This window comes from Marmota marmota, unplaced genomic scaffold (genome assembly GCF_001458135.2).
Source record: "Marmota marmota marmota unplaced genomic scaffold, marMar, whole genome shotgun sequence".
Taxonomy (NCBI): domain Eukaryota; kingdom Metazoa; phylum Chordata; class Mammalia; order Rodentia; family Sciuridae; genus Marmota; species Marmota marmota.
Genome location: NW_025999960.1, coordinates 9047351 through 9056005, shown reverse-complemented (window position 1 = coordinate 9056005; position 8655 = coordinate 9047351).

Here is an 8655-nt window from a genome sequence, read left to right as displayed (position 1 = left end):
TTCTTCAGTGTTGTCAAATGAAACAATTTGTGCTTTTATTATAAGATACTTTGAATGGAATACCAACTAAGTGGTTATGTTCTTTTAAAACAAGATTTTTTGTCTTATCCTATTTTTTATAGTTCAGATGTTTTATGTATTCATTTTGGGGATAGTAAAAATTAAAAACATAGGGCAAATATTCTAGTTTTTAAGTCAAAATTATGCTTTTAAAGCACTGCATCTTATTAAATACTTTCAGGATATATTTTAAGTAAACTGCAAGAAAGAAAAATTTGACAGAAGATGGGATTTTACCTGAGTAGGACATAAATGTGAAGACACTGTGGCATGGAGCTTGAGTGCTAATTGATGTTTGGTATCTGAATCCCTGTTGAAGAACATAAGTTAGTTTTATTGAGTAAATTACTGAAGCTCATCTCCCATCTATAAAAGAGGGGGATATATGATCATATTTAACTCAGGTTTGTTAAGAGGTCAAATGTCAATCCATGTATAATTCTTAACAATTACCTGACACGTTTTGGTTGCTTAGTAAGTGTGAGCCTTTACTATCATTGTAGGTAAAATCCCATTACAAAAACACAAAAATGTTTTTTGTAACAAAAATTCTTCCTGTGCCCTCTTGGATGACCTAAGGGAATAGTGTTCTATAGGTGACACTAAATTTTCAATGTAACCTCAGATGTTTGTTCCCAGAAAGAGACCATCTTTCCATAATTAAAGAACCTGATGGTATACACTATGGAGAAATGAATTAAGATACCTAGTTTGAACTTTTGTTTTCCTTTCATTAATCACAATCATCTATACCTGCCTTCATTTCACTCTACCTCAGCTATATTTCCACACCAGGAAAACATGCAGATCCCTTAAACACTTGTACCTAATGTTAAAATATGCAAAAAGATTTCAGAGCCTGGGCTTTAGGATCTATTTTTAGCTCTGTTTAATGAATTTACAATGTGGGTTTTTTTTTTTTTAACCAAATTCTATACAAAAAGAATTTGGAGCTGGGTGGGAATGTAGCTCAGTAGCAGAGCACTTATCTATGATTTGCAAGACTCTAGGTTTAATCCCAGCACAACAAAACAAATAACAAAAGGCAGTAACAAAAAATTTTTGGTGTTTTTACCTTGCTTTCATGTAAGAAAGAGTGAAGGTGTACTTTGAGGCACACAAGAATATATAATCTTAAAACCTTTTGTATTATGTAACAGAAATAGTGGACTTAATAACTTAAAAGTTTAATTTTTTATTAAATGTTTTCCTAAAATTATAGTGATAATAATATACAAGGTTAAAACTTTAAAAGAGGGGTGGCAACCCTCAGTATAAGTCAATAGCATATATGTTAACTTTCTTTTAGATACATATCTTTGTTGCCTAAAAGAATGTGGTTTTGGCGTATGCATTAATGGTAAATGGTCTAGAAGTTTTAAGTTTCCATTGGGGCCCTTAATTTACTTTGTTCATCTGCAATTATCTATTTTCTGGAGTCTCTGAAGGACCTCATGTTGGAATTAGGCCATATAGTAAGCCATTCATAGACATTTCTGTACTGTACTTTGAAAATTAATTGAAAAGAGAAGAATGTGTAAAGAGAAGATAACAGTAAAATAAGGGCTTGATTTCTTAGCACTCACCACTTCCACTTCACTCCCAGTTACCTTCAGTTGGCTGGAACAACTCATGCAGAAAAATAGAAGTACAGAAAAGTCATCAGTGACAAAAATATTTGAGCAGAATCAAAAGACAATGAAGGTTATAGAACACAGGATGTGACTTATCATTTTTGAAAGCAGAAGGAAAATCATGTCTTCTCTGACTACTGAACAGGTGATGAAGAATAACCCTCACTGATATCAAGGGCACGAAAAGATAGGAGTGGAAGAAACGGAAGGAGAGAAAGGGGAAAATAAAGCAGAAACAGTGGCAGTGAGCAGAAGGATGCTCTTTAGGTAACAGGAGAATCACTGAGAAGGGAGAGAGAACAAATAACTTACAGCATATCAATATTTGAGGACATGAAGAGTCATCTTCATGTCAATGTTTCGGTTGTATTTTGTAGAATGTTTACAGCAATGTGTGTGATACTTCAGAATGATTTTCATCAAAACCAGTTCTCTTCAAGAAGCTGTCGTAGAAAAAAGTTTTCACTGACTTACATAGCTTCCTAAATGGACATCCCCAATAGCCCAGATCAGTTAAGTATGTTTTTAATGTATTAGTCAGGCTTTGTGTTTAGTCAGTCCAGATATTTCTGGGACCAGTTCTGGATAATATAAAATACTATGAAAGGACCACATACTTCAGTGGAAAAATCAGAACTCTGGAGCCATCACTCTGGGATATTTCACTGAATCTTTTTTTGTTTCCCTTTAGTGGGAGTAGTAGGGTGTCATTTACTGTTGTAATACTTTAAGTATTTTCCTGATTTAGGGTTTCTTTACATAAGTATTATTTAACTCAGTGAACATTTAAGGAGTATATTTTCGGTGCTAGGCATTGTCCTTAGGGGTTAGTTACCAAAAGGACAGATGTGGAACTCATCTTAGAAATCTAATTACAGTGATACTACTGCAACAATAAAAATATGTATAAGATACAGAAATAGAGGAGCTTGCCACCTCTTTGTTTCCAGAAAATTCACCCAAGCCTAAGTATCCACTGCAAGTCCACATTGAAAATATTAGGACTTCTTTGATGTTTACAGCTGATAGTTACTGGATATAGCCATTAGTTTTAGTGAGTCACTATTTTATTACTCCAGCTGGAATTTTCAAAAGCTTAAGATTTTAAGCTATGTAATTTGAGATAACTCATCATTTTCCTCTTTTTTATTGAGACAGTTAAATTCCTTTTTGTGAAGATGTTCAAGAAACATTGCTTTGTCCAAATGAGGAATTCTATTTTTTTTTTTTAAATTTTTTTGTGTGTGGTGCTGGAGATCAAACCGAGGGCCTTGTGCATGTGGGGCCAGCACTCTACCAACTGAGCTATATCCCCAGCCCCCCAAATGAGGAATTTTATTCAGACTCATTTCAGGAAAAACCTTACCTCACCTAAGAAACCAATTTGCTCTTTCCTTCCAGACAATGCAGATCACCAGTTGATTGTCTTCAGTTTTTTCTGTAGTTGTGAGAAATTTCAGATTAAAATTGGACTTAATTTGAATAATTTATGTAGGACCCAGGGCCTGCCTCTCTGTAACTTCTTATTTTTGATCTTCTATTTTTTCCCAGATTCTTTTTTTTTCCTTCTGTTTTGATAAACTATTTAAACTCTCTTGTTTAAGGCTGAGTAGTAGTGATTTTTAAAAATTACTTTGTTTCAGGGTATGATGATAAGCCCCAAGGGAATCTTAGGGATAAGGATCCAGTGAAAAGAGATGCCTCCCCAACTGGAATTCTTGAGGAATGGGAAACAATACTAATTATTTTTTGTTTTTTCCTTTGGTATTGAGGATTGACTCCCAGGGGCCACTGAGCTACATCCTCAACCCTTTCTTTCTTTCTTATTTATTTTTTAAATTTTATTTTGAGAGGGTCTTGATTAAATTGCTGGGGTCTCACAAAGTTACTGAGGCTGGCTTTCGTTAGGTTCATGTAGGTTTTCATTATCCTCTTTTAGTTCATAGTAATTAATAGTAACAGTGAAATTGTCCTGTGTTTAGTTTTGAAGTAAGAATGTGAATAATTGGAAAACTGTGAAACTAGCTTGGGAGATGACAACTCTTAAAGGACAAAACAAAATTGTGATGAACGTACCTTTAAAAAAGGAAGTAGAGCCGGGTGTGGTGGTGCACGCCTGTAATCCCAGTCGCTTGGGAGGCTGAGACGGGAGGATCCTGTTCAAAGCCAGCCTCAGCAACTCAGTGAGATCCTATCTCTAAATAAAATACAAAATAGGGCCCGGAATGTGGCTCAGTGGTTGAGTGCCCCTGAGTTCAATCCCTGGAACACCCATCCCTGCCAAAAAAGGAAGTCAGCTGAGTTCCCAAAAGAACAGAACAGAATGACTTAACCTCAGACTTGAAAGGTAATTTTGGTCTTTAATAGAACATAAAAAAGTCATTAAGTTTTTAGCACAGAATAAGATGAAAGTTTAAGGGAACACTTTTAATTAGAGGCAGAAAATCATTTTTTTACTTTATTAAAATATAGAAATTTATAAATAAGCCAAATATAACAGGAACACCTAGTGATGTAATTTATAGAAAAGAATATGAGGTGATAACAAGAATTCTGAATTCAGTTTTTGGCTAAGCACTGGACTTTTGGAAGGATGAATCACAATTCTTTATTATTTTGAGCCTTCAATTTTGAGGAATCTGGTCAGAAAAACTTGGTTAACTGGTCCTTAACATTGTAATTATGAACCTTGATTGGTGACAGGTTTTGTAGGATTTGCACTTTGGTGTTTATTTTTTATTTTTGGTGGTATGGGGATTGAACTGGGCCTTAGGTGTACTAGGCAAGTGCTCTATCCACTGAGCTACATCCCCATTCCTTTTTATTTTTTGAGACAGGGGCTTGTTAAATTGCCCAAAATGGCCTTGAATTTTTGATGCTTGTAATTCCTAGTAGTTGGGATCACAGGTGTGTACCACAGTGCCCGACTGGGTATTTTAATTAAAAAAAAAATATCTTGGGAAAAGTAATAATAGATTATAGGGCTGGGATGTAGTTCAGAGGTAGAGCATTTGCATAGCATGTGCAAGGCCCTGGGTTTAATCCTCAACCCAGCAGAGGAGGATTATTATGATCTGTTGTATAAATGGAAATGGAAGATTCCTGAAGATTGAATCAGGAAGAAATAAAGGTCCATAGGTTATTCATTGTTCCCTTTTCCACCTGGCTTCCCTCCCACCCCCTTTCCCAAGCTGAAAAAGCCAGCTACTTTCTCAGGTCAGGAGCATAAAGTGTCCCCTTTCCTTTGATTTCTGTCACCTCTCTAATCTTGCAGCTCAGTGTTTTGAGAATGAAGAGAATTCCTTTACCTTTTCATCTAACCCCTGACACCACTCTTTCCCCAGGTTTACTGGTCTGAATAAACTTTTAAAATGAAATACTTTTTGTTTGAACTAACAGCATTATTTTCCAACTTTTCCTCCAGTCCAACAAGGTCTATAGGAGTTGGACTATGGAAAATGGAGAAATATAAGCCAACTACAGGTGAGAGTAAATTTTGATTTTAGTCTGAGTTTCTGATTCTTTGTGCTCAGCAACTAACATGATGCATATTTCTTTTCTTTGGAATGGGGATTGAACCTAGGGGTGCTTAACCACTGAGAAACATCCCCAGTCCTTTTTATTTTATTTTGAGACAGGGTCTCACTAAGTTGCTGAGGCTGACTTTGAACTTTTAATCCTTCCTCCTCAGCCTCCAGAGTTTCCGGGATTACAGGCATGAGTCACCTCTCCTAGCTAATGTGACACATATTTCTGATTGTAAAGTTCCTTTTAGTCTTTAAGACTAGTCAATGAGATTTTCATATAACATCCTCTTTCTATTTCCACTTCTAATTGGCATAATTTGATGTAGCGATTATTTCTTCATCGTGAAATGACATAGTAAAATGGAAAAACAACATGCATCTTGGATCTTCAAAAATTTCAAATTATGGATCTTCATTATTAACCATGTGGTTAAGGAACCTCTCTGAATTTGAGATTGTTTCCTAAAAAAATAATATCTCTTCCTGGGTATGTTATAGGACTAAATTAGATGATGCAGACATTTACAAAAGCAGAAGTTATATTAAAAAGTCTTTTGAGTTTTACTCTCGGTACAGAATTCAACGGTTTTCCCATAGGATGTCTTTTTTATTTTATTATATTTTTAAGAGTCAATTCAAAGGTAGAAATGAGAAAATGCTGAGCAGGACCCCAAATGTCTAGTGATTTAGAGAAGACATTTTAAAAAAAGAACCCCCACCCTTAACTGAATGCCCATTATATATCTAATATATAATAGCTATAAAAAATTCAAGGTTAATGTTTTAAATTTAAGATTTTTGGGATTTGGTTTAATCCTGAATTATAGAATTTTCCAGACCATGGAGATCTGTTTCCTAATTTGAACAACAAATATTGCTACTATTAAATTCCATTTCCTTCACTTAAATCTTCTCTTTTTGGTAGGATGAAGGAAGATCGACAAGGATAAAAAATTTAGATCTAGCCAGCCTGTGATTAGAGAATTAAGAGATGATCTTAATTCTTTTTTGGGGGGTGGTGGTGGTGGTAATTGAGGATTGAACTCAGGAGCACTGTACCACTGAGCTATATCCCTAGCCCTTTTTATTTTTTATTTTGAAACAGATCTTAGTTACCAAGGCTGATCTTGAACCTTCAATCCTCCTGCCTTAGCCTCTTGAGTAAGTGGGATTACAGGTGTGTACCACTGAGTCCAGCAACAGACTGGTTTTAAAGATGAAAAATAGACTTAGGAATACATACACACAATACTTAAAATTAATTTTATGAATACAGACATACAATTTGTGACTTCTGGAAATGATCAGAATTTGGGACACCAGCCTGCACCTCACTCCTTACACTACAAGAAAACCAGATGAACTAATATGTGGGTAATAGATCATCTCTAGATAGATAGATCATTTCTAGATAGAATGCCCTATGTACCCTTTCCTCAAAATTTCTTTTATAATTACAGGATTAAAGGGAACCTAAAGGATGATACGGTCCAGAACTCTGATGTGAAGTAAATGAATGATTATTCTTTTGGATATGCTCTTTCCACAAATTGTTGCAGAAATTAAAACTTCCTGGCCTTCCTTTGTGCCATTTCAGTATTTTAATCTGGGTGCATGGGAGTACAAAAGTTATTCTTAATTTTTGATTATAAGGTAGTTTCTTTACTGGAATAGAGAACAATTGCAGTTTGCATCTTTTAAACATTCTTTGAGTACTCTTACTCTAATTTCTTGGTATATCCTCAACTCAATAAATTTTTCATTCTTATCAATGCTTTTATTACTATTCTCTGTACTTCATTAAGTTTATCTTCATTTCTCTAAGAATTGTAAGGTATAGTGGAAAGATTTATTATTATTGTTTTAACCAACCTGTCTCCCCTCTGAGGGAAGTACACTCCTTTATTTCTGAATACTGTGCATCTGAGCCCCTTGTCTGGCATGAAGAAAATATTCAATAAATGTTTATTGAATGAACAAGTGTATCGTTTTATTCTCTTTATACATCGTGATAGCATGCTAATTTTCATTTTTTGCCAGGTAAGGAAGAAACTGAATCTTTATTGGGGAAGAAACTGAATCTTAAATTTGTTTAGTGACTTTCCAATAATACAGGATGAGAACTTTTTGGTGTAGAAATTCATAGCTACTTCTATGTAGTATTGAGTTTCTCCACCCTGTATTTCATAGTCAAACTTTTCAGTGCCCCAGATGTAATCTGAACAATTTAACAGCATGATTTTTCTCCTTGGAGTGTGTGTGTGTGTGTATGTGTGTGTGTACTTGCGCCCGCGCCTATTTAAACTTCCCTTTTTGACCCTGGAGCTGCTTTCTCCAATCTCTTAAATCTTTGTTCCAGCTTCCACTGCATCCAGAATCTGCTCCCTAAAATGCAAACATGATCATGTTACTATTTTACTTTTAAAACTCTTCAGTGATTCACCATTGTTTGGTAGATTAAGTTCAAACTCCTTGGTAAACTAAGCAAGGCACTCAAATATCGGGCCTCTTCGATTTCTGCTGTCTTATCACTCATCTTATTCTCTTGTTTTCACTTAGCTGGTGGATCATAGGTTTCAGTTCCCTAAACACACGAGCGTGTTTCATTGACCCCTTAGTCTAGAATTACTTGCCTCACCTCTCCCCCCAAACTCCAGAGCTAACTTTGCTTTGAAGAAGTCTGTTTTTGACTACGTTTTCAGGTCTGATTACACCTTTGGATGTGTGTCTAATGTTTCATTCATTTCCGAAGTATACACCTTCCCACTCACATAACCACTAGGCTTCATTATACCTCAAGGTACTCACACATTGCTGGGCGCGTAAAGATGCTTATAAACGGTCAAATCAAAGAATGAACTGGGTGGAAACAGCTGAAGAAGAGAGAGAAGAAACGCAAAAGGAAGGAGAAGCTTTTTGGGGAGAACACTAATTTTGTTTTGGATATGCAAATGGTGAGTTGTAAGTAAAGCCAAAAGGATGTCAGGTAAAATTACAGCCCGTTTGGAGGCAAAATAGGTATATCGCATTATGAACTTTAGGAGGCAGAAAGGTACTTGAGTGAAATGGCTTCTACAGACCCTATAGAAACCTAGAGGCCAAGGATGACCTGCTAAGGAGGACAGCACATGAAAGGGCTTAGTTAAGCGCCCTCTAAATATTAGACTTCTAAATGTTTTTAACGAGTTAAACAATTCCATCTTTACAATCACCCTATGATGGTGACAGTATCTCCATTTGAGAGGCGAAGAAACATGCTCAGAGAATTTTAGGTTGCTCAACGTTACAAATTACCGTGTTAGAACCAGAATTTGAATTTAGGTCAACTGCCTCTAGAGCGCTGTTACTTTCTCTACACTTCTCTCCCGCGCTGTTCAGAGCTTCCGCACTCCCTGCCAGGGGCTCAGAGACAGCCCACACCCCGCCGCCGCGTC